This window comes from Scyliorhinus torazame, chromosome 2 (genome assembly GCF_047496885.1).
Source record: "Scyliorhinus torazame isolate Kashiwa2021f chromosome 2, sScyTor2.1, whole genome shotgun sequence".
Lineage (NCBI taxonomy): Eukaryota > Metazoa > Chordata > Chondrichthyes > Carcharhiniformes > Scyliorhinidae > Scyliorhinus > Scyliorhinus torazame.
In genome coordinates, this window is record NC_092708.1 from 320453535 (window position 1) to 320481182 (window position 27648).

At 47.2% G+C, this 27648-nt stretch overlaps 1 protein-coding gene across 3 annotated transcripts in view; it reads right to left on the minus strand.

Moving 5' to 3' along the window:
- The window catches only part of LOC140400157 (E3 ubiquitin-protein ligase pellino homolog 2), a 310128-nt gene that overhangs the window by 204241 nt on the left and 78239 nt on the right, over nucleotides 1-27648 (minus strand). Inside the window, exon 2 of one of the 3 annotated variants that reach the window (XM_072489641.1) lies at nucleotides 22067-22319. The exons of the other annotated variants lie outside the window; for them this stretch is intronic. The gene's annotated coding sequence lies outside the window, so the exon portion shown is untranslated. The remainder of the gene's footprint in view (nucleotides 1-22066; nucleotides 22320-27648) is intronic. 3 annotated transcript variants of the gene reach the window in all.

Below are 27648 nucleotides of genomic sequence, written 5' to 3' on the forward strand. Positions count from 1 at the left end.
TACCGACAGAGGGCAAATAAGATGGAAATGAAATATACATGGGTTCTCTTTTGAAGTCTTTCTGTCTCCCCCTACCCTGACTGGAAAATTGTCCAATTCCCCCATCCTGGAATTTCGTATCGTCTAGATTTCGACTAGTAATGACAGCAAAACTGTCAGAATTTGATAGCGTTACTCCTCCGAAACGGACAATAATATAAGGAGTCTACATATGTGCAGCTTAATGTGGAAATCCGAAAGTTGCTGTCACTAATTCTACCCTTCCCCATAGGTTGTGCTGATGATGTTCCCCCCCTGATGGCAATAGAGGTGAGGAGAGAGTGAGGTGAGGTGAGGTGAGGGTGCCCTAATGGCACCCGCTGACCACCACCCACCGAAGGCACGTTGGGCCGTGGCCGTACCCCGCCCGATAGCGCCCCCTGCGGGCCACAGACCAGACAGACCGTGGGACGAGCCTCACCCCGGCCCAGGAGCTCTCTGAGCCCGCCACAGACCGGGGCCGCCGTGTGACGAGGCTGCGTACGGCCCAGGAGCTCCCTGTGCCCGCCAGGGACGTCAAGGCAGCATTTGACTGAGTATGGTATACAGGAGCCCGAGCAAAAATGGAGTCAATGGGAATCAGGGGGGGAAACTCTCTGCTAGTTGGAGTCATACCTGGCACAAAGGAAGATGGTTGTTGGAGATCAATCATCTCAGTTCTTGGACATTACCCTGAGGAACTCCTGGAGTGGTGTTCTCAGCCCAATTATCTTCAGCTGCTTCATCAATGACCTTGCTTCCATCATAAGGTCAGAAGTGCGGATGTTCACTGGTGACTGCACCATTCACGACAACTCAGCCTATGTCCATGAAGCAGTTCATGTCCAAAGCAACAAGACCTGGACAATATTCAGGCTTAGGCTGACAAGTGGCAAGGATCATTTGCGCCACACAAGTGCCAGGCAGTGGCCTTCCGGGAACATTAGGGAGACTGTGCTCAGGTGCCCTCCCCTGATCCACACACTCACCCTTTGGTTGTGGGAATATCCCTAGGGCTGAAGCCTAGCTCTTGTGTTTCATTGTTGACTGCTGCCTCTATGGTGCTGACGCTTCTGGAGGTCAAGCAAACTGTTCAGGCTTCAAAGTTTGATTGAAATGTGATGCAATAATCATTTTCCAAGACATGGCACGTGTACCCATGAGAATCAACTTGAAAATATTTTGTTTATTAAACGGTCAACAGTAACAAAGATTGGAAAATCAACCAAGTAATACTCCACATATCACACTAAGTATGAAACAACAAGGAAATGTCACCGTTCCATATTGGTACCAATACAAAGCTACATCAGCTCATTTTCACACAAAAAAACAAACACACAGTATCACCCCTCGCAGTTTCCTCACCAGAAACTGAGGATAAGCATGAAATTGTGCCATCATGTCCAGAACTTTGTCGCAGAAATGACCGATCCATCAATGTGTTACTTGTTCCACATATTCAGTGCCATTCTCTGTCCAGGAGCCACAGTGGTCCAGGCCCTCCTACACGGACCAATCTCACCGGAACCAAATTCTGCCATCCACATATTCCACTGGTGCTCAAGGTGCAGTTGATCATCTTGCATTCCAGTGTGTTCAACCCGCGGTGACGTGCCAGCTCCATGCAGCACTCACCACACCACCAACAAAAGCATCAGCAATTCTTCAATGGCATCATCAGGTGGCCGATTTAGATCAATATCACACACCAGGTCCCACAGTATCTTCTTGCTTCAAACCGGATTGCCTTCTGCACTCCGGAATTAGAAATAATTGTCCTTCTTTCCGGCTACAGAAAAGGAAAGCAACAGCAACAGCAGCCTCCAGGCATTTGCAGCCACCAGCAGGAGCATCAAGCAAACACAACCAACTAGGCCCATTCATTATTAGCAATAGCCTTCAACTGTGCAGCTAGATGCTTCTCACAGTCATAGTGACCTTCAGCATATAAACAAGAATAGGGCTTTCTCCTGGAAGTTTTTGATAGGACAGACGGGCAGCTGTAGTTGCCCCTGTCATGGGTATCCTCAATATTTAAAGATGGTACTGATGGCTTCACAGACTAAAATCCCCTCAACTACACATCCCCCTCCCTGGGAGACCCCTGACCCACCTGAAGGCCCCCCCCCCCCCCCCACAACGCACCTGAGCACTGGGACAACAGCTAGTCAGAAAATGGAAATGGCTACTCACCTCCTCGTTCCTCTCAGCAGCCATTGCGCCAGCTTCACTTTTTAAAAGAAGGAGTTCTAAATAACGGTCACGGGATTTCTCGCAGGGGAGCCGGTTCATTCCCAGGAAGCCATTACAGTCGTCTTCAGTCTCGCTAATGATATGGAAAATGGCGCTAATTGGGGGTCAATGATATGCACACCATATATGGGCGTGGTCCGGAACTCGCCATTGGGATGGGCCAGTTAGACGGCAAACTGATTTGCACCTGACGCGAATCTCGATTTTGGTCTTTCACGCTATTTACTAGGCTTGCCCAGATCCATGCCGGGCACAACCCAGTGTTTAAATCAAACCCTTAGTCTTCCAAATGGAGAATCCAGTCCAAGGTGGGCAGCACGGTAGCACAGTGGTGAGCACTGTTTCTTCACAGCTCCAGGGTCCCAGGTTCGATTCCCGCTTGGGTCACTGTCTGTGCGAAGTCTGCACGTTCTCCCCGTGTCTGCGTGGGTTTCCTCCGGGTGCTCCGGTTTCCTCCCACAAGTCCCGAAAGACGTGCTTGTTAGCTGAATTGGACTTTCTGAATTCTCCCTCAGTGTACCCGAACAGGCACTGGAGTGTGGCAACTAGGGGCTTTTCACAGTAACTTCATTGCAGTGTAAATGCAAGCCTACTTGTGACAATAATAAAGATTATTATTCTTATTGCTATGGCATTCTGAGTTCATAACTCTTGCTGAACAGCCTCAGGAGCCATAAAGAAAACTAATTTTATACTTTTGGAATGTCAAATTTCTTCATTATGATAAAAAAATATATTTTTAAAAGAAATATGTGTATATCTTTTAAGTTTGATATGTCAGTTTCTACCTTGATCCCATGTGAATGCCCCAATCATATATTTCCCTCCCTGTAAAATTTTAATTAGAAGTGAAAGTACCGAACAGGCGCCGGAATGTGCCGACTAGGGGCCTTTCACAGTAACTTCATTGCAGTGTTAATGTAAGCCTACTTGTGACAATAAAGATTATTATGAAAGTTAATCATTACATGTTACTTCCTGGCTTGTGCTAATTGTATAAATTAATCTTAAATATATGCGGGGGGGGGGGGGGGGGTCACTCATTAGATAATTACTTGTACATATAAAGAGACACCATCACTCCGGGAATGATATTTTAGTTTGATTTTGTATGTTTCCTTTTTAAATTTAGATATTTGTTACAGTGTCCCACCAATAGCTGTCTTTGGTTTATATTAATAGAGTACAAAGCGACACAATCTACAACCATATGAGTATGAAAATGCCTGATCTAGGAAGCTAAGCAGACTCGGGCCTGGCTAGTGTTTGGATGGGAGACCACCTGGGAATACCAGTTGCAGTGGACTGAAACGCCAGCAAGCAGATGGGGCCTCAGCTTAATATCTCGTCCAAAAGATGGCACGTCCGAGTGTGCAATATTACACTGGAGTGTCGGCCTTATGAAATCAAGAACTACTTGCAGGTTAGTTACTTATTATTTTTGTTACAGCATTCCTTTAAGAAGTTGTTAGTTCGTTAACTTGTTTAATTGTTGTACTCAAAAGAGAGTCAAGAGGCGTAGTCACCATACACTTGAGGCTTTCTGTGACTGGTGGGCATCAGAGGGGCTGGAGTGCATCGTTAGCTCCCAAAATGTCATTTGCTGAATTTGGTAAGTTTCCTTTGTAATTATGTTTTAGTTACAGTGCCTCTTTAATGGGATGAACAATGGTTATTTGTTCATTTGTTATTTTGATGGCTCAAAAACTATAAAGCGACAAATGTTTCCCTGGAGAGGGAACACGTGGTGTTCACCAGCATGCCTGTGGCTATCCACGACCAATGAGAGCTGCAGGGGCCTGGTGCGCATCATGCACACTGGAAATGTTATTGTAATTTGATTAGGTGCATTTCATTGTTTTAGTTTTTCTCAAAATAACATGAAAGTACCACTATAAGGGGTTGATCTTTGATTATCTGCGCTCAGAAGAGTATAAAGAGATACCTACTGACACTGGGAGGTAGATTGTAGATCTATGTATGAGTAGACATTTGTATTATTTCACTTTGTGAATAAATCTAAACCGGAGTCAAATATCACTTCCGGGCCCAGGTTTCTGAAGAGTCATGCAGACGCCATGCATAATCGAATATGGCGCCAGGACCCCGGATTCAGAAGTCTAGCCCCATTTCCAACTAATTGTATTTTTGACAGTCAGAGAAAGGAGGCAGGACAATAGGGGACACCCGCACCCAACAGGGCCATTTGAACTCAGTGCTGAGTTCAAACGGACTTCATTTTCACAAGAATGTGGTCCATATCCTGCAGTGTGTGGCTTTTTAAGAACAGACGTGTTCACTTGCACAAGGCAGATATCTGTAGAGCAGTCAGGGTATTTAAATCCCTGCCCTAAAAATGTAGGGGAAAAAATAGACTGCTGCTTTGAAAAAATCAGTACGATCCATTTCAATAGCTGTTTGTTGACATAATCCTAAGGACTATCATTACTGCTTTCATAACCTATTTACAAAGTGTTGGCAGGCTTTAGGATCACAGTTTGAATGACAGCTTCAGAGGTTATTATGGGATTTGCTTTCTTTAATATGGGGCTATGAAGATAAATGTTTGTTTTCATAAAGGATTAAGTATGGGTATTTAAATATATTAGATCGACTTTAATCAACTTTATATTGTAAAGTCTGTAACAGATATCTAGAACTTTATTTTATTTCATCTGAGAATAGATCCTGAGGCCTGCCCATGGTGGATATGGAAAGGCAAAGGCTGCTGTGTGGGGGCATGGCTGGCACTAAGTTAATATAGGGCTACAAGGGACCATGGGGATCAGAAGGGGCACGGGTTGGCATTGAGGCAATGATGGCCATGGGGTTGGGTAGAGGGGCAGGAGTCAGCACAAATGGGGATTAGGTGGGACTGTGAGGGGAGAGAGCTAGAGAACCTAATATTCAACCACACAACAGGGATGAAATCCCAAAGAACCAAGGCAGGACTTTTAATCAGCCTGCTCAGCACTTGGCAGCCCCGAGCCTCTGACTGCCTCCAAAAAGGTTTCTGGGATGGCGGACCTGACTCCAGCATGGACTTGCTGCACCTCCCCCAGCACGAAGACCATGTTATTCAGGGCTCTTTTTCCTGAGGCTGCTGCAGCAAGCCAGAAAAGTTCCCAATTCTGCACGTTCACTTTGAAAGTGAAAATCCAGCATTTTCTTCTTCACAAAATGGCTTTCAAAGATTTAACACTTTGCTGTTGGTGCGATTACTGCAACATGATTGGCTACCAACTCTGCTCGATGGCTTAATTGTTGCTGAATGTCTGGAGACTCTTTTGAATTGGAACCAGATTCAAACTGACATCAAGAAAGGGAAAATACAACCACAAAAATCCCACCTCCTGCATGATGACCTATGGTTACCCCGAGGATCCATCAATGGCCTTCCTGGGCAGAATTCTCTCCCCCCCACCCCCCCCCCCCCCCCCCCCCCCCCCACGCCGGGTGGGAGAATTGCCCGAGCGCCGCGCGAGTCCCGCCACGCCGTCCTGAAGCCCGCATGCGATTCTCCCGCTTCCCCCCTCCCAAACCGGCGCGGCGCGAATCACGGCTGGCCGCTGGGAGAATCGTCACTTGCCGTTGGTAATGGGCGAGCGGCGATTCTCCGGCCCAGATGGGCCGAGCGGCCTGCCCAACACGACAGGTTCCTGCCGGCGCCATCCACACCTGGTCGCTGCCGGCGGGAACAGCACGGGAACGCTGGGGGGGGGGGGGGGGGGGGGGGCGGCCTGTGGGGAGGAGAGGGGGGTTCCTGCACGGGGGGGGGGGCCTCAAAAGGGGTCTGGCCCGCGATCGTGCCCACCGATCGGCGGGCCGGCCTCTCTGAAAGAGGACCTCCTTTCCTCCACTGCCCCGCAAGATTGATCTGCCATCTTCTTGCGGGGCGGCCGGAGGGAAGTCGGCAACCGCGCATGCGCGAGTTGGCGCCGGCCAATCCGCGCATGCGCGGGTGACGTCATTTACGTGGCACCGCGTAACCCGGTGCGCGTAAATGACGCGCCGCCGCTCCTAGCCCCCTGGGGGCGGGAGAATAGGGCGCTGGGAACGGCATCCGACGCCAGAGTGAAACACTCCGGTTTTCACTCCGGCGTCGGGACTTAGTCTCCCGATGGGAGAATTGCGCCCCCTACTTCTCTTCTACATGCCAGCCGGCTGACATCTTCCGAAAGCACAGCATTTGTTTTCACACATACGCTGGCTACACCCAGCTCTACCTCACCACCACCGCTCTTGACTCCTCCACTATTGCTAAATTATCAGACTGTTTATCTGACCTCTAGTCCTGGAAGAGGAGAACGTTCTTCCATATAAATAAACAAAATGAAAAGTCGCCATTGTCCCAGATGACCATAGGTTACTTTTCCCTTTGAGGGGAAGAGCTGACTGGTGGTGATTTAACCTGAGGATCATCACACACCTCAGGTGAGGAGCAAGGTTGAGAAGGCAGAGCCTTCATCAATACCCTGCACTGTTGGAAACCAGCTATCCAACCAACTGAGCTAAACCAGCCCCAATTTAAATACTGGGAAGACTAAAGCCATTGTTTTGGCCCTTGCTCCAAACTCTTGTCTCCAGCTACGCACTCCTCTTGTTGGCAACCTTGGTGTCATATTTGATCCCGAGAAGAGCATCTGACCACATATTTGTGCAATTACTAAGACCACCTATATTTACCTTTCTAACATCGCCTGACTTTGCCTCTGTCTCAGCTCATCTGCTGCTGAAGCTCTTGTTTATATGCCTTTGTTGCCTCTTTACTTGTCTATGCCCACCCACTCTTGGTTGGTCTCCCATATACCATCCTCCGTACATTTGACACATTCAAAACTCTGCTCCCCTTATCGCAGAAAATACCGTTCATTTACCAACCCTGTGCTCCCTGACCTACATAGATACTTAGATCCATAGAAGATAAGAGCAGGAGGCCCTTTGGCCTTTCGAGTCTGCTCCGCCATTCATCACGATCATGGCTGATCATCCAACTCAATAGCCTAATCCTGCTTTCTCCCCAGAGCCTTTGATCCCATTCTCCCCAAGTGCTATATCCAGTGGCCTCTTGAATATATTCAATGTTTTAGCATCAACTACTTCCTGTGGTAATGAATTCCACAGGCTCACCACTCTTTTGTGTGAAGAAATGTCTCCTCATCTCTGTCCGAAATGGTTTACCCTGAATCCTCAGACTGTGACCCCTGGTTCTGGACACACCCATCATTGGTAACAACTTCCCTGCATCTAAATTGGCTCCTAATCAATCAAATCCCTCCACGATCTCAACTCTCACTATTTTTGTATGCATGTGGTGACTCTGCCCCTCTGGCTGAAAAGTTGATCCCGCCTCTGCCAGGCCAGGAAACCACAACCAGATTTTAAGGCCATGGCTTCCGTCCCAATCTGAAAGGATGTTCCCCCTCCAGGAGTTGCGGGCCAATCGGGTGACCAGCAGCTCTCTAGGCCCAGCAGCATCCCCGGGAGCCTTGATCTTTGCTGGAGCTGCACTGGTCCCCCACAAGGAGCCACGGAGGAGGCCAGATTGAAAGGTAAGTCAGTGTGGCTCCGCTGAGACCAGTCAAGCAGGCCCCAGCGAGGAGAGTGAGGGGTCATGATTAGGAAGCCGGGGAGGGGGATGAAACAAAGATTTTACCTGGCAGTCTTGTCAGATGATGTGGGCACCACCTACCACTGGTAAAATATCAGTGGCAGCTGGAAGAGACCCTTAGGTGGCCATTAACTATCCACTTGAGGGCTTCAATTGAGGAAAGGGCAAGTGAGCAGACCACGCGACATCTACCCTACTGGTGGTAGAATTATGGAAGAGGCTGGTAGGCACGGTGCCCCCTCGCAGCATGATACCCAATTTTATGCCTCCCCTATATCTGCCAGAACACACCGGGGAGAGGGGAATTCTGACCAATATTTCCTTATGCGACTCAGTGTCAAATACGGTTTATAATGCTCCTGTGATGCCTTGGGACTTTTTATACATTACAGGTGCCATAGAAATACCAGGTGTTGTTGAACCTGCTCTTCCGATCAGATGTCCCCACACATCTGAAGCCAGCAAGGTCCATCTTTAAAGATGTTGATAGGTGTCCGATGATGTTATCAAACCCTGATCGCAATTTCAACAAAGACGCTGTTTGAATAGTCTAGATTTTCCATCCAGTGCAAAGAAATATCCAGCTATGGAATTAGATACCTTGAATCTAATAGAAAGAGGAGATTCCTCCACTCACAGGGTTGGTCTGATGCCATTTGATGAGCCCACTATCTCTCGAAGCACAAAGTAGCATATTGAAAGCCTTTCGCTTAAACAGTGCTTTTCACCACCCTGTGCTAGTTCAACAGAGTGGGTTTTTGTCGTTTCCATTTTCACAATACAATCTTTTGATTTCAAATCAAGCACATTATAGTTTCTCAAAAGCCATCATTAAGGGAATACATTCCAGTTCTGGATCCTCTGTGTTACTCTGTTCAATGTTGTACCATTCATTCCATGCAGGACAATTATTATCAGTTATAATGAATACAGCTGGTGTCAAGCACAGCTAGCCACCAGGCTTGAGAACTATGCAAAACCCCTTTGGTTCACTCTTGAACAGATTTGATTATAAAAATCAGATTTCTGATCCTGCCAGGTAAATAGGGTAGTAACGCTTTGTCAGGTACATTCTGTGAAGGAGTATTTAGAGATTGTAAGCTGGTGCTGGGCTGCAGCCAACCTGCATTACACATCTCTCCACTTTCTACAACTTGTTAATTATCTCAGATTAGAAATAAAGGGCACAATTTAACAGAAAAGTTTCCAAGTATCATTTCAGGTGGGTTTGGCAGGGAGTTTCTCCCGGCTTGGTCAGCGAGTTCCCCACTGTTATCTAACCACACTTAGCCACTTTTTCAGTGGTTAGCACAGTTGCTTCACAGCTCCAGGGTCCCTGGTCCGATTCCCGGCTTGGTTCACTGTCTTTGCGGAATCTGCACGTTCTCCCCGTGTCTGCGTGGGTGTCTGGGTGCTCCGGTTTCCTCCCACAGTCCAAAGATGTGCAGGTTAGGTGGATTGGCCATGCTAAGTTGCCCTTAGCGTCCAAAACGGTTATGTGGGGTTACTGGGTTAAGGGGATAGGGGAGGTGTGGGCTTAGATAGGGTGCTCTTTCCAAGGACCAGTGCAGACTCGATGGGCTGAATGGCCTCCCTCTGCACTGTAAATTCTATGTAATAGCCCACAACTCGAATTTTTTCACTCACTGGGGAGCTGGACTCACTGTCCAGACTTCCTCCGAGATTGGGCCACCATTTTGAAAGGGTGCCCCGGGGCGCAATTTAATGGAAAGGTTTCCAAGTGTGGTAGTGAGCGAGAACCACTGTGAGCTTCCCGGCCCTCGGCCCAGCCAGGCCGCCACCGCTACAAAACGTTAAATGGTTCACTTAACGAGGCCCCATGGGCTTCATGCCGCAAATAATGGTCCCGGCAGCTGATTCGCCGGGACTGCGCTCAACAGTGCCGCAAGAAGGTCAACAACCAGGGGCCGCTCAGGTGATTGGCAATGGACCCCAAACCCCACCCCAAACCGAAGGGATTATGCCTGGCACACGGCCCGCCGAGCACCATTCCGTGCCCTGGCCCACCCATGTCCAGCAGTGCCGTCCACGCCACCCCATTCCCCTCCTCCCATACTCCCCCCTCCCCCAAGCGTCCTCCTGCGCAATCCCAGAACACTCCCCCACCCCTGCGATGAGCCATGCATGAGGTGAACGATGCCCCCTCTGTGTCCCCGCAGGTGAAGTTGGTCCACAACTGAGGGGAGAGGGCCCAAAAGGGAGGCGGGAGCCGGACATCAGAGTCCTCACCCCTATGAGGAAAGGACACTGGAGGTCACGGGGGTGGCCAAGGACAGATCAGTGACCACCGTAGAGGACGGCGCATGACTCCCCCCCTCCTCCCCCCCAGCCAAGGCCATGGGCGGCCAATTCCCTCCCCCAATGATGGACCATCCCGACTGATGCTGACCCCCCCCCCCTCCCCCCTCCCCAGGGGCTCCCTCACCCACCTCCGAGCACTGGGGCAGCAATCCCAGTGCCCCCAGGCTCATTGCCCGGGAGCGACGATGGCTACTCACCTCCTCGGGTCCCCACACGACCCTTACACCAGCTTCACATTTTTTAAAAAGGTGTACTAATCTGCGCCAGCGCGGTTCTGGCCTCTCCTGTCATTTAACGGCCTTGTCGCACTCTCGCTTAAGCGCAACATGACCATTAAATCGTGTCCTCGATCTCTAAGTGAGCTTGAGGGACCCTATGCATGGGCAATGTCACCCCCCCTCCCCACACACACATGTGCACTACCCCACACCCCTGCAAATGAGGCCTTCCAATGAACTTTTCAGGTCTTCAAATGCCCCCTTTCGGGCACCCTCTTTTAGGGCCCGCACCCTTCACTCCCCAACCTTCTGGAGGCCCCTTCATACCCACCCTTCACCCCTACCTTTCACACCCCCCCCCCCCCCCCCCCATCCCTCCTTTCATGGTCACGGCCCCCTTCAGACCCCGATCCTTGGCAGGGCCACCTTCGCACCCGGGCATCATGGCACTGCCACTCTCTCACCCGGCAGTGCTTCTGCCAGCTTGGCGTGCTACCGGTCAGCTTGGCAGTGCCATGGTGGCAGTACCAAGGTGAAACCTTGCAGTGCCAAGGTTCCAGGATGGCAAGGGGAGCACCAGGGCGCCACCCTACCTGTCCCTGACCACCCAGAGGCCTGCAATGGCCTGGGAGACTCCCAGGTGTCATTCCACCTGCTCCACGTTTGCGTTAGACCTTGTTAGATCTCAGGTGGCGCTATGACCGTCAGGAGGCCTGAGGGAGCCTCTCCCATCATCTACTGGCTGCAGGCGTTTGGAGCAACGCAGACGGTAGATCGCATCTAAAATATGTTTATTTTTAAATCACAATGTTACTTTCATAATCAATAAAATTTAGATTATTTGACTTAAAAGATGGAACGCACAATAGTGTTTTGTTTTGTAATTGTGCTTCTCTCGTGTTTAAAGGCTCAGTGAACTGAATCGTGTTTACTCAATGACATTCTAAATAGGATTAGTAATTTTACAAGTAGCACGAACTCAGTGGTCATCAACCCTATATTACAATCTCGTCATTAGTAGTAATACGAGCTGGAATATTCCATCTGGTTTTGGTGATGGGCAGTGATTTCTGCTGTGGGGGATAGGACAGGACAACACTGACCATGCGCAATCTTGTGCTGTGTAGCTCATTACATATGCATGCACAGATCTCATGATGGGGCAGACAGGAAGTGGGCAACCCTGCCATTATTTCATGGCGTTGAAGGTCCAGGCACTATATTTAAAGGACATTCTGCACTATCCCTTCCACCTTTCCCTGGTCAATGCCCACCCTTCCCAGCTAACCCTTCCTTGGCCATCCTTACACTGTGACCGCCCAGTCTCCAGCACAGACAGACATTTACAGATGCTCGCAAAGAGGACAACACAGAGACAATTCATCGTTAATTCCGGCAACGTAATCTTTTAATGAGCATGCATGGCATGCTAAGCTAATGCATGCAAAAGGGATTCCTGACATTGCTGGTCGGGAAGCTCTACCCGCCTTTAAAATCCCAAGAAAAGAGGGCGGGATTCTCCACTCCCGCGCCGAAGCGGCCACGCCGTCGTGAACGCCGTCGAGGTTCACGACGGCGCGAAACGGCCCCGATCCCGACTGATTCAGGCCCTGACAATGGGCCAGGATCGGGGCCGCGTCATCTACACGCGCCAGGCCTTGTCGCCGCGTAAAGGCGGCGCCACATAACGGGCGTCATCCGCGCATGCGCGGGTTGGCCGGCGCCAACCCGCGCATGCGTGGTTGCCGTCCTCTCTAAGTCCGCCCCGCAAGAAGATGTCTGACGGATCTTGCGGGGCCGCGGAAGGAAGGAGGTCCTCCTTCAGAGAGGACGGCCCGACGATCGGTGGGCACCGATCGCGGGCCACCCCACATTTGAGGTACCCCCGGTGCAGGATCCCCCCTCCCCCCCCACCCCGCAGGCCGCCCCCCCAGCGTTCACGCACCGTTCACGACAGCAGCGACCAGGTGTGGACGGCGCCGGGGGGAACCCGGCGTTTTGGCCTGGCTGCTCGGCCCATTCGGGCCTGAGAATAGCGGGGGTGCCGGAGAATCGCCATTTTGGGTGTCTCCGGCGATTCTCCGGCCTGCGGCCCGCAGAACTCAACCGGGCCGTTCCCGCTGCTTGGGAGAATCGCGGGAGGGCGTCGGACCGGCGTCCCGGGAAATTTTGGTGGCCCAGGCGATTCTCCCAACCGGCGCGGGATTGGAGAATCTCGCCCAGAATTCCTACGGTCCGTCCTGACTTCAGCATATTGGTCTTTGACCTCGTGTCAAATCAAGTTTCCCTATCCACTGCTTCCCGCTGCTGATGGCACCATAAGATTCCACCCATCTCAATGCCACAATGAAATAGAAGCTAAGAAATGTCCTTTAATATGACACAACCAAGATAGCTATCAGCATATTCATTTTGAGGTAAAGGATGAACAGGAGCCCAAAACATGGTTTATCGCACTCATTTGAGCCACTGCAAAAATAAGAAAGGAACCTTCCTTCCAATTCATTGTCAGAAAATAAGAGGTATGGTAGTTTTCAATTTTAACTGGCAGATGCAGGGAAAGCCTAATCTCCCTGGGCAATCAGGCTTTTTTTTTAAAAAAGGCTTACCGTACAATTTGCAAAACAAACTTGAAAATACAATTATACATTTACTCAGTTATTATTACTATAATATTAATTGTATATTACAAAAACAAGGACAAACATATTTTCATTTCTTTAATTTAACTTTTATTTTTAAATTAAATAAATTGCCAATCTCAATTTAAGCACCACTCTCCGGTCATTATATATGACAAGGTGCCTATAGAGACCAGTAAAGCCCAAGGTTTGATCCCGATGTTTCACTGCCTTAGTTGATATCCACAGGGGAGCAGCAGGGAGCCTGGAGTAAGGAAAATCCATCAGGGTCCCCAACCCTAATTGTTATCCTGATTAACTGAGGTCGGATGATGCTGAACAGCTTGCATGGAAGGGCATGCAATGGAAATATACTAAAATTAATAGGCAATTATGTTATTGGAAGTAAACAGTACTGGAATTAGCATTTTAATTCATTATTAAAGATTCCGCTCCCCAATGGCTAACTAATTAAAGTAACGAATGGCTAATGCCAGATAGATCCCGGGAGTGGGGGTGGAATCAGCAATGGTCCTGTTCCTGAAATGCTGTTCAGTCATTCCTGCTGGAAGGGCATGTGTATGCCCTCTAGATGAAGGCAGTATGGAATAGATTTTGATTTTGTCCAATAGTTTAAAACATGTGTCAGCAAGTCAGCAGCACATTTTACACACCTTTTTTTTTAAACTTCCATTAAAATTCACTACCACCCATTGTTACACTATTCCACAAAGTCAAGATTTAACATCAATTAGCCTTGACTGTGCCTGTTCTCCATAGCTGAATATCCAACAGACACACAGTCTGTTTTGCATTTGCATTCACAAACAAAGCATGATAATTTAGCCGAGGTACCAGAGCTCACCACAATATTCCCTAGAAAGGGATCATCATCTTCAAGAAATGAGAAATATCAGAGAATGGCCAAGTTTTTGTTTTGAGAAAACACCCAGGCACACACCCATGTGCAAGCTCGAGACACAAACAGATTGCTCCATCTTTGTGTGGCCTTCCCAGACTCTCTTTTAAGTAAGTATATATAATTGCTTGTTATTTCTATTGGTGCAGGTGCCATCAGTCCTGAACGTTGGGGAAGAAATCGGCTCATATTACACCATCATAACCTTACAGCGGAAAGATTTTGTAAACCATTCTTATTGCCATTTTATTTAAAGCTGGAAATGTTAGCACCAGTTATGTTAGTACTAAAATGACAGCAGCACACAGTTGTGCTTTCCCCAGTTTAGATACCAAATGACACTTTTACTGGACCCTTTTACCAGATGGGAAGTGCTCCTTTAATTTCAACAACTGGAGGGGGGTGGTCGGAGGGGGAGAAGAGCATCGGGTGTCACTATATGCGGATGACCTGTTGCTGTACATGGCGGATCCAATGGAGGGGATGGTGGAGGTCATGCAGACTCTAAGGGAGTTTGGGGAGTTTTCGGGCTATAAGCTCAAGGGAAGAGTGAGCTCTTTGTATTACAGGTGGGGGACCAAGAAAGAGGGATGGGGACCTACCGCTGAGGAGGGAAGCTTTCGGTATCTGGGGATCCAGATAGCCAGGAGTTGGGGGACCCTACATAAACTGAATCTGACGAGGTTGGTGGAGCAAATGGAGGAGGATTTCAAAAGATGGGACATGTTACCGCTCTCGCTGGCGGGTAGAGTGCAGTCGGTCAAAATGGTGGTCCTTCCGAGGTTTCTGTTTGTGTTTCAGTGCCTTCCCATCGTGATCACTAAGGCCTTTTTTAAGAGAGTAGGCAGGAGTATTATGGGGTTGGTGTGGGCGAATAAGACCCCGAGAGTAAGGAGAGGGTTCCTGGAACGCAGTAGGGACCGAGGAGGGTTGGCGCTGCCAATCCTGGGGAGCTACTACTGGGCAGCAAATGTGGCGATGATCCGCAAGTGGGTTATGGAGGGAGAGGGGTCGACATGGAAGAGGATGGAGATGGCGTCCTGTAAAGGAACGAGCCTGGGGGCGTTGGTGACGGCACCGCTGCCACTCTCGCCGACAAAGTATACCACGAGCCCGGTGGTGGCGGCAATGCTAAGGATCTGGGGCCAGTGGAGACGGCACCGGGGTGCAATGGGAGCATCGGTGTGGTCCCCGATCAGGGGTGACCACCGATTTGTCCCAGGGAAGATGGACGGGGGGTTCCAGAGCTGGCATCGGGTGGGGATTGGAAGAATGGGGGACCTGTTCATCGACGGGACGTTTGCGAGCCTAGGGGCACTGGAGGAGAAGTTCGAGTTACCCCCGGGAAATGCCTTTAGATATATGCAGGTGAGGGCTTTCGTGAGGCGACAGGTGAGGGAGTTCCCGTTGCTCCCGGCACAAGAAGTTCAAGATAGGGTGATCTCGGGTGTATGGGTCGGGGAGGGCAAGGTGTCGGAAACACACCAGGAGTTGAAAGAAGAGGGGGAAGCGCTAGTAGAAGAGTTGAAGGGTAAATGGGAGGGGGAGCTGAGGGAGGAGATCGAGGAAGGTCTGTGGGCTGATGCCCTAGGTAGGGTTAATTACTCCTCCTCGTGTGCCAGGCTCAGCCTCATACAATTTAAGGTGGTCCACAGAGCGCACTTGACGGGGGCGAGGTTGAGTAGGCTCTTTGGGGTAGAGGACAGATGTGGAAGGTGCTCAGGGAGCCCGGCGAATCATATGTTTTGGTCATGCCCGGCACTGGAGGGGTTCTGGAGAGGAGTGGCGGGAGCAATATCTCAGGTGGTGAAAGTCCGGGTCAAGCCAAGCTGGGGGCTAGCAATATTTGGAGTAGTGGACGAACCGGGAGTGCAGGAGGCGAAAGAGGCCGGCATTCTGGCCTTTGCGTCCCTCGTAGCCCGGCGAAGGATCTTGCTAATGTGGAAGGAGGTGAAGCCCCCCAGCCTGGAGGCCTGGATAAATGATATGGCTGGGTTCATAAAGTTGGAGAGGATTAAGTTCGCCTTGAGAGGGTCTGCGCAGGGGTTCTACAGGCGGTGGTAACCGTTCCTAGACTATCTCGCGGAGCATTAGAGGAAGGTCGGTCAGCAGCAGCAGCAACCTTGGGGGGGGGGGGGGGGACGTCCTGGGAGGGGGGGGGGGGGAAAAGGGGGGACTGCCTGGGAGGGTGGATGAGCAAGAGATAACATGAAGGGTTGGGGAAACTGGCACGTACGGGTGAGGGCCAGTGTACAAAGCTGTGTAAATATATCATTTTGCCATGCATATGTCTTGCTCTGCGCGATTTCTCGGTTTTTTTTGTTACGGTGGTGGGGGGGGGGTTATTGTTTGTAAGGGAGAAAAATTGTGTTAAAAAACTTTAATAAATATATATACTTTAAAAAAAAAATTTCAACAACTAACGCTGATTCCATTAAATAACAAGCTTTGTCTACAGTTGCCATTGTTGATTTATCCAAACGTTCAGCGAAATTAAGCAAATCAACTTTCAGAGAAGTTTAATAAAATGAAAGGAAATGTTGGTGTAGCAATATCATGGAACTGATGAGAGCAATTTTCCCTCCTTCCAACATAGAACTAAATGTAATGCCATGGTTAATAATAACCAAATGCAAAAATAGGTTTGTTTTTTTAAATCAAACACCAGACCATTAAAATAACATGAGGGACAAAAATGAGACGTTCATCACCGGTGTACAGCTTTTTCCTTTCTGATGCATTTTCTATAAGCAAGGGCAGTGTTGTGTAAGGATCCTGTTAATCCCTGTCCGTCCCTGGTTTTCCCTTTTAATTTCTGTTATTCTGCCATTTCAATGTTTATACCTGGACAGTTAATGGGACCTATGTCTGTAAGATGGACTTCACCTTTAATTTATAACAAAAAAACCTCCAGTAAGATGTGCTCTTTGGTCCGACATCAATGATGACACATCTTTATGGACTTGGCTTGTGATCAATGAGCTGTTTCAGATTACCGGGGCCCATCTGATAATCTATGCTAATTGGTGCAGACCATTCTGGAATATTCTGCAATGGCAGACTCTGTTTTCTCCTCAGTAAAGCTGGAGGACATTCTAGTGAGATTGGAAACCAAGTAAGTGTAACAATAAGGCTGAGACAGCTCCCAGGGGTTTAAGGGGAAATAATGAAAATCTTAAGGAAATCCAGACAAGCCACCAGCTGACAGCAGGGTCAATTGTTTAAAAACCCTTTTTTAGGAATTCTGTTCTTATCTCAGAAAGGCTGTTGATCATTCTGGTGGAGTTGGAAACAAATAAGAATTACACAGGCCCGAGACTGTTCTTTTGAGTGAAGGCCCAGGATAATAAAAGTTAAAGTGCCTCCCCCAGAGGAAACCCTACAACATGAGAGTTCTGATTGAATGCATTGCCAGAAGATCCTTGTTGGCAATCCAATTTGTGGTTACAATCGCTGTGTGTCCTGATGGACAGCCTGCGTTGCAACACCTTCAACATCCGTAGAAAGGACCCTCATCTTCCATTTCATATTAATCCTCTTATTATTTTTACCCTTTGTTTCCCCTCTGTGTGTGTCCCCTTGTGTTTGTGTAGAGGGTGGGACAGTAAAAGTGGGGAGTAGTAGATTAGCTGGCCGTTATTTTATTATAAATATAACATGTCTTTTCTCTATTCCTAATTATAAATTAGAACATGGAACATACAGTGCAGAAGGAGGCCATTCGGCCCATCAAGTCTGCACCAACCCACTTAAGCCCTCACTTCCACCCTATCCTCGTAACCCAATAACCCCTCCTAACCTTTTCTGTTTTGGTCTCTAAGGGCAATTTTTTCATGGCCAATCCATCTAACCTGCACGTCTTTGGACTGTGGGAGGAAACCGGAGCACCCAGAGGAAACCCACGCACACACGGGGAGGACGTGCCGACTCCTCAGAGACAGTGACCCCGCGGTGAATTGAACCTGGAACCCTGGAGCTGTGAAGCCACAGTGCTATCCACTTGTGCTGCCCTAAAAAATTGTTGTGTTTCACTTGCAAATTTGCAAGTCATTGGAACAGTCAAGGGCTAAAGATCTCATAAACTTTATACAAATTATTGGTTACTTCACTTGTGTTGGGACTCCAGGATCTGTGGGGCTGGAATCGACCGCAAACTAGTCCAGGCTGTTCTAACAGTTGGCAGACTGACTATTGAATCTATAACATTTCAATTGGAATGTGACCTCACCCCACATTCATACATATATACATCCAGTAGCAGCCACAGGAAAGCAGTCAAGTAAAGGGATCCTCGCCAATCTCTGCGTCCCCAGACCAAGGACACTAAATATTGTGACGTTTTTAGCTTTGTTTTCAGGACACGGAGATATGAAATGGTTGAAACACTAGCATAAGAATTCTAAAGCTAAGCCCTTTGGGGTCAGCACCAGTATCGGAATGATGGGTGAGAGGCACTTGATGGAAGTTAGGATATATGGAGCACACTTTTGCAAAAGCTGAAGTTCTTGGAAGGTGGAAGACAAGAGGTCATTGGAATAAGCCAAATCTAGGAGGTGACAAAAGGCAGAAAAGTGGGTTTCAGATGGGCTAAGGCAATATTACGGCGGTGGAAGTAGGCAATTTTTGTGATGGAGAGGGTATGAGCCAAACAAGTTCAGGCTTAACTAGAATGCTGAGGTTATGAAGTGTTGAGAATGAAAAAAAACGATAAAAGGTAAACCCCGTAATGGTTGCTCCTCTCTTTAATTTCTGAATCACAGGTTATTTCCCTTGTTATAGGGCCTATCATTGTTGTTTGTCCAGCTGGGGAGGTCAAGCAAGTATGAAATATTTTGCACCATTTCCAGTGAATTTAGCAGCATAAGTGGCTCATTGTTCACCCCAGGAATGCTACATTATGAGATATTTAGCACAGAGTTTCAGTCTTGACTAAGCGGAAGCACTCTTGCTTCTGCTTCCAAGGTTATGGGCTCAAGCTCCACTCCAAAAGGTTTGAGCACATCGCTAATGTTTAGACTTCAGTACTGAGAGATCACTGCAATATTTCCCAGTGGGTTTTTACTTATTGCAGCAGGAGCCTGGTGGCCACAGTCTTCGGTCATCCAAGACCGTTGCCCACATTTATGCTTCAACTGATCGCACAAAAGCAGATCTATCTGGTCATTTATCACGTGGCTGTTTCTGGGATCTTGCATTGTGCAGATATGCAACCGCATTTCCCCCACATTACATCATTGAACGTACAAGGCGGTGAAATATTTTGGGGGGCCCTGACATTGAGAAAGGTGCTACACAAATGTACTTTCCTTCTCTACGAGGCCATGTTTCAGTTTACAAGTTTGAATGACTTGCCTGTAATAATGGTGTTATAACCTACTTACCATTGGCTGGGGACTAATGACTATCCCACAATCCTGTGGGAGTATGAGCTTCCCCAATGAGGGGGGCGAAGAAACCACTAGTAAACTCCTAGTATAAATAAAGCTGGCCAGTTCAGGAACCAGCAGGAAGGAGTATGTAGCAAGGGAAGTTACTGCTACTGTTATGTATATATGTTATAGTAAATAAATGTTATTACTTTGTATCCTTAAAACTCGTGCTGGATTCTTCGTGGCCCTTACAAAAAATGGCCTCTTGCACCAGAAAAGAAGAAAAATATCCAAATGAGAACGACAATTTACTTTCAGTTGTAAGATAGAGTTTCTTTAGTTTGACTTCAAAGCATTGAGCATTAAATAATCGCAGAAAATCATTTGTGAACAAAAAGCGTGTCATGTGTCATTTGGTAAAGTCGAGTCCAATCAACACAAACACAATAATAGATGGAAATGGACAAGTCATCTTTTGTTGAATCTCATGTCCACGCCGATCTCAACTCAGAGCAAGAATCGAGAGGTAGGGAGAGGTGGCCATGCCCCCATCACCCACCAACCACCAGGATGTGATACCTCAGAAATGTTGATTCCAGGGTCTCATTAACATGCTATCACCCACTCGGTGCTGGCCAGCATGGAGACAGCCTCCAACAAGTCAGAAACGGGGGACGAGAAGCACCATGTTCTGCCTGGTCCACAGAAAACCGTTAGAAAGTAAAAAGAAGCACTTCCCTGAGCTGCCCGTGGCAAAAATCCTGCTTACCGCCTCGCTTTTGCTGGTGAATTGGAATCTGAGTAGAACTTAGTTGGCCCAGCAGTTAAACTGCTGTGCAAGGCCTGATGAACAGAAAGCCCAGCGTAAAACAACTGGAAACACCAAGAGGTTAGGGAAGGAATTTGAGCCTGTGGGTAATGGAATCAACTAGATGTTTCCTTTGTTTAGAGTTTGCCTTTTTTTGGAATAGCTGTAGAGGTTCCTGTACATCAAACTTAACTTTCATGCCTGACAGATGGAACCGTGGAAAAGCTGTTGAAATCAGATATCTTAGTACTTCACAAACACGATCAAACTTCACAAGAGGAAAAAAATCCACATCTTGTAAGCGTTAACTAATCTATACTGGGGAAAGCAGCAGGGATCACAATCTGAGACAGATTTGTTTGCTTTACTGGTGTAACTTGTAATGGCCCTGCAGAAATCGCTCAGGAACAAAAACAAAGATTTTCTAATCTTTATCTAATCTGCAGCTCAACTTTACTGAAGAACAAGGATTGCCAAAACCGTTTTCAATGAAATGCACGTGGGCTGAAAACAGTCATCAGATTTCTTTTCATTTCTGACCTTCCCCCAACGACCCAAGGAGAATTCAACTTTTAGAAATGTTCTAGTAACCCAGGGTGATTTGCACTTATATTCCCCACCCTCCCAGCACCCCAACCCCCCACACATATAACTGTCAAGCTTCACCCCTATACCCACTGAGCAGTAACTCCTCCAGAAAAATCATCTTGAAGATTTGATTCAATACTCCTTTTTGGCAGTTTCCTTCTAACTCAAGAATATAACATGCCCAAAAGCATTTGACCAAGTATGGCATCAAGGAGGCCCAACAAAACTGGAGTCAATGGGAGTCAAGGGGGAAACCCTCCGCTGGTTGGAGTTATACCTGGCACAAAGGGAGATAGATGGTTGTGGTGTTTGGAGGTCAATCATCCCAGCTCCAGGACATCACTGAAGGAGCTCCTCAGGGTAGTGTCCTACGCCCAACTATCTTCAGCTGCTTCATCAATGGCCTTCCTCCCAGCATAAAGTCAGAGTGAGGATGTTCGCTGATGACTGCACAATATTCAGGACCATCCGTGACTCCTAAGATACTGAAACAGTCCATGTCGAAATGCAGCAAGGTCTGGACAATCCAGCTTAGGCTGACAAGTAACATTTGCACCATACAAGTGCCAGGCAATGACCACCTCGAACAAGTGTCATGTGGATGTACCTTTAAGACATGGGTGTTTGTCAAATAGCTGCAGTGATGTCATATGTGGGTGGAGCTGGGCTGTTTGTCTTTCACTTTCGAGCTGAAAAAGCTGCTTTGTGGCTGTTTTTGGTTTCGTTTGTAGTGTTGGAGAGCTGCAGTCAAAGCAAGAAGATGTTCTGATCTCCCTCTCTACAAGCTAAAGAAAGTCTTCAGCTCACTTGATGATTTCAAAGTAATCCCTGTTTCTATAGAGAATTGAAACCTGCTGTCTTTGTTAAAAAGGGTTTAACTTATGGATGTTGCTAGTAGAGGTATTAAGGGTTACCTATAGAGTAGTGTATTTGTGGAGTTACGTATGTTGGTAGTTGATAAGATGTTTACTGTGTGTTTATAAAATGTTAACTGGGTTCATAGAATAAACATTGTTTTGTTTTTAAAATACTTTTAAAGTCTCTGTTGCATAACACCTGGAGAGTGGACCCTTGTGCTCCCCATAACCAAAATGTATTAAAGGTAGTGGGTCAGGTGAACTCCATGATATACTTTGGAGTTTTCTAAACCCTGGCCCATAATACAAGAGAGGATTTAACCATCACCCCTTGACATTAAATGGCTTTACCATCGCTGAATCCTCCACTATCAACATCCTGAGGTCACATTGACCATAAACTGAAGTGGACTAGCCATATAAATACTGTGGTGACAAGAGCAGGTTAAAGGTTAGGAATCCTGTGGCGAGTAACTTACCTTCTGACTCCCCAAAACCTGTCCACCATCTACAAGGCACTAGTCAGGAGTGTAATGGAATACTTTCCACTTGCCCAGATGAATCCAGCTCCAACAACATTCGAGAAGCTCAACACTGTCCAGGACAAAGCAGCTTGCTTGATTTCTACGCCTTCCACAAACATTCACTCCCTTCACCACTGACAAATAGGGGGCCGTGTGTACCACCAAGGTTCCTCAGCCAACAACTTCCAAATCCACGACCTCTTAACATCTAGAAGGACAAGAGCAGTAGATATCTGGGAATTACTTTAATGGTCACAGAGGAGTCAGGTACCAGAGTATAACGAAAACGATTTATTGTGAAAGCAAACTATTGGGGCACGGTGGTGCAGTGGTTAGCACTGCTGTCTACGGCGCTGAGGATCCGGGTTCAATCCAGCCCTGGGGCACTGTCCATGTGGAGTTTGCACATTCCCCCCATGTCGTCATGGGTTTCATCCCCATAACCTATAGATGTGCAAGTTAGGTGAATTGATCAGGCTAGGCTAAATTGACCCTTAATTGGAAAAAAATAGTGAAAGCAAACTATTTACAGATCTCAATCCAGGTCCTAGTGAAGTCCACTCTGCCTAGGCTCCTATCTGGGCCAGCTTTTATGTCTGTAGTTAATTACCCCACTGATGGGCCCCGTTTCTCATTGGGAACTCAGAATTCATGAGGCTTACTGGGAAGCTAATTGGTCCCTCTCTGTGAGGGTTGTAACAACCAGCACCTGGAGGTTCCCCTCCAAGCCACTCACCATCTTGATTTGCGTTCCTTCACTGTCACGGGGTCAAAATCCTGGCACGCCCTCCCGAACAGCACTGTGGGTATACCTACACCTCAGGGACTGCAGCGGTTCAAGAAGGCAGCTCACCGCCCGACCTTCTCAAGAGCAAGTAGGGATGGGCAATAAAAATAATGGTCTAACCAGCGACATCTACATTCCATAAAATGAATTTATTTTAAAAAGTGCTAGTTTTATTATTGGCTCTAAAATATAATACCTTTGTAACCTAAACAGCTTAATCTCTATGAACAAAAGCTAAAGTTTAATATGGTTTACAGATTAATCCCACAGAAACGATTTGATAAAAACCAAAGACAAGGCACATAATGGGTGGTTTCCATCTCTGTTGTACTACAGACATTAAAATATAACTTCAAGCAACAGTACAGATCTATGGTTTCTCTATATTAATATGTCTGACAAGGAAATTATTCTATGTCAACATTTTGTTCCAGAATGATGAATGGAATCTCAATCATGTTAATTCAGAGATATTTGGGCGGCACAGTGGTTAGCATTGCTGCCTCACGGCGCTGAGGACTCGGGTTCGATCCCGGCTCCGGGTCACTATCCGTGTGGAGTTTGCACATTCTCTCCGTGGGTAATAATAATAATGATAACAACAATAATTGCTTATTGTCACAAGTAGGCTTCAATGAAGATACTGTGAAAAGCCCCAGTCGCCTCATTCCGGCGCCTGTTCGGGAGGCCGGTACGGGAATTGAACCTGCGCTGCTGGTCTTGTTCTGCATTACAAGCCAGCTGTTTAGCCCACTGTGCTAACTCAGCCACTGTGGGCATCTCATCCCCACAACCCAAAGATGTGCAGGGTAGGTGGATTGGCCACGCTAAATTGCCCCTTAATTGGGGAAAAATAAAATTGGGTACTCTGAATTTATATTTTAAAATTCAGAGATGTTCAATTTCATTTTGCAATCAATCTAATTGATTCACAAGTTCAGTACTTCATTAGGAACATAGAACATAGGGACAGAAGTATTCCATTCAGCCTCTTCAGCTTGTACTGCCATGCAACGAGATCATGGCAGGCATGTATCCGAACTTCATTTACCTGCCATGATTCCGTATCCCTTAATACACTTGGCTAGCAAAATATATCAAACTCACAGTTAAAAATTTTAATTGAGCTAGCATGTACTCAAGTCAAATAGTCAAAAAGTGCTAAACATTTTAATAGAATTTTATTAGTGTACTTTTGTTAATTTTGTTCTAAATGCCAGCTTCAATGCAATGATGGTCAGCTGTCTTGGACAAAGGGGGTGTGGAATGTGAGACAACAGAAGTCGACTGAGGGCAAAAATAATTCTCCAGGCCCACAAAAGTAAAACGTAATTAAAGGTTTCCTGCAGCCCTTAGTTGTCAAGGTAAGCTGCTCATTTGTACCTCAAAAATGTAATCAGGGTCATATGCATGTCATAGGATGCAACTTTGTACATCAGAAATGATCTCCTGTCTGAAGGAGGTAACATTCATAGAATCCCTACAGTGCAGAAGGAGCCCACTTAGCCCATCGAGTCTGCACCAACTCTCTGAAAGAGCATTCCACCCAAGCTCACTCCCAGCCCTATCCCAATAACCCCTTAACCAAACTTACACATCTTTGTGGGACACTAAGGGCAATTTATCATGGTCAATCCGCCTAACCTGCACATCTTTGGACTGTGGGAGGAAACCGGAGCACCCGCAGGAAACCCACGCAGACATGGGGAGAAAGTACAAACTCCACACACAGACATCCGAGGCATGAATTGAACCCAGGTTCCTGATGCTGTGAGGCAGTGGTGCTAACCATTCTGCCACTGTGCCGCCCAATTAAGGTTGCAATGGTTGAAGAGGAGAATAATAGGACTTTGAACAGAAACTATTTATATGTTGCTACTGTCCCAATAATGGTACAATTACATTTCAGCAGAAGGTCTTCAAATTGTAGATGAACTCTTTTTCTCTCACCATAGATACTGCCTAAGTTTTCCAGCATTTTCAGTTTTTGTTTCAGATTTCCATTATCCCTACTATTTTGCTTTTGTAAGAAGAATGGAGTGTGTGGCTAGGGATTGGAGTTTGGACCAGAAACAGTAACTTCAGACTTTTGATTTTGGCAATTGAAACTTTTCAAGTGACCGGTTGCCTTGCCAGTAAAGCACTAAAATTAGATTGGAAAATATCCTCCAATTTGGAAATGGTGAGGTTTAAAATGGACGATACATTAGATCTAATAATGTTACTGTTGAACAGGCAGGTAAGTAGGGGACTCTGAGTGGTTGGGTGGGCATCCTTGAAGGGAGGGGGTGCTGTAAGGGGACTTGGGGGGGGGCCTGAAGAGGGGGAACCCCCAGGGACCCCATAGCGGTGTGTCCTCACTTGAGGGGTGTGGGAACGGTGGAGTTTTATGACCAAAGAAATCGGAGCAAAACGGCCACCAATCCTCCGTCTGGTGGGGGGCTAGCAGGTACGCAGCGTAGAGCACCCGCTCTAGCTGCCAATACAGACGGAGAATTGCCGGGTCCATGGCTGCGCATGCGCATGGTGGCGGCCTACTGCGGCCGTGCCATGCAACATCCTGAGGCCGTCGATATGGCGTGCGGCGTACTTCTAGGGTATGCCGCTTTGGAGGGGGCGCAGCATCGCAAAAGCGGTGCCACCCCCGATTTCGGCGCCAACGTGGATTCTTTGCCCGATCGCGATTTTGGTGTCGCAGACCGGAGAATCCCGCCCACTAAGTGCCATTGAATAGCAGTGGGAAACTCCCTGAAAAACCATTAACTTAGATACTGGTTGGGAGAATCGCGCCCATTGTGGTTTATAATTTAATTACAACTAACACAGAGATTTGTTTATTGGTTTCCGATATATTCATGATAGACTGAAAATGCCTGGTTACTATGAGGAGAGCATTGAATAAAAATGCAGCTTTTTCAACCAAGGAGCTGAAAACCTATGGGATTTGTAAAAGGAAAATCCCATTTCTCCAAAGCAAAATCTAATCCATTTACCAAAGTGAAACCAAAGGGTGAACAAAAGTTCACACGATTTAGCAAATAGAGCTCTTTAAAGAAGAAGACATCTCCAGGGGAAAGTACTGCAGAGGTCAGTGTGATTGATCTATTTTCAGACTATCACAGCGCATTGTTTCTTCAGTCACCATTAAGTACTGACAATGCAAGAAATAATCACCAGAGACTGCAAAAGGAAGCCTTTGATCGTAATGATAACCATGTGTTAAGAAGCAAGTGTACTCTGAGGGCATTCCCCGGATTTAAATTACTCAAATTTGTCCACTCCAATCAACATCAAGCAAGGCAACTAGAAGGTTACACTCTCATTGAATATTAAGAAACAAAACAGGCAGAATAAAGACATTTCTTCAAAGTAGCTGGTGGTTAGCACTGGTAACCGTTCACACAACTAATCTCATCAACACAGCAAAAGTTGCCGAAAATACAAAATGAGAAACCTGATGCAATGCAGGTACTGACTTTATTAATTTCCTTTCGATTCCACTTACAATGAGGCCAAATCAGATTTTGACATTCTTCAAAAGGAAGATTTGACAACTCTTCAGAATTTTCCTCCAGTGCGTTTTGCTGCGATTTATTTATTTTTAATCTCATCTCAATATCTGCATGAACCCGTGTATTGATTCACACATGTTTGAGAGGAAACTTACATCCAGTTGCATGTTGGTTTGAAATATTTTCCTTTCGTTGGCTGCTCCATGCTCTTTTGACTCCTTGGCCAGAATCTTCCGGGCCCACCAGCAATTGGAAGCTCAGTGGGCAGGGCAACTTCATTTAGCGTGAGGCCAAAATTCAGTTTCCCGACGGTGGGATGAACTTTGTCAATAAGGTATGGAAAGAATTCCAAAACAGCGTGTCAAAACTTTACTTGTTTTGCTATTCTAAAGTGAACTTCTGCTGAGCCACAAAATGGCTACCAGAATTGGCCAGCAGTTCTGGAAGGTTAACAGCGACTAGAAAAACAATAAGAGTTCCACTCCATCCTTATGGAATCTCGCAACTCACTGTAAGGCCACATTATAACGATGAAACTAAATGAGTAACAAATGAACTGACTCCCCCCAGCTGAGACGATAACAAAGACAGAGACATCAAAACTCATTATACCCGAAGGAGTGTCAACAGCCACCATTTTGTTCCGAAGGGAAACAATGGATTTTAACCTAGAACACAGAAACTGCTTGTGAGGATGCAATTAACTTGGTAATAGGCAGGCAGCACAGTGGCGCAGTGGGTTAGCCCTGTTGCCTCACGGTGCCGAGGTCCCAGGTTCGATCCCGGCTCTGGGCCACTGTCCGTGTGGAGTTTGCACATTCTCCCCATGTTTGCGTGGGTTTCGCCCCTACAACCCAAAGATGTGCAGGGTAGGTGGATTGGCCACGCTAAATTGCCCCTTAATTGGAAAAATGAGTTGGATACTCTTAAATTTAAAAAAGAAAACTTGGTAATAGGCCACAGTCACGTGACCCCCATGCTTGTAACCTTTCGGATCGTTTTAATATTTCATTCTGAGCCTCATAGCTCAATCGGCGGATTTAACATCAACTGGACAGAACTCCAGCAGATCTCCGAGCGAACCAAGCAGCCGGCCGCCATCCTCAAAGACTGTTGGATTTTAAAGGTCTCTGTTCATCGCCTGCCAAACAGTGGAAACCCAGGGCGTCCATAGTGCTGCAGTATCTTTCGTTTCAAGGATTTTCATGTTGCTGTCTTCAACCAGGAGCTCATCTGGA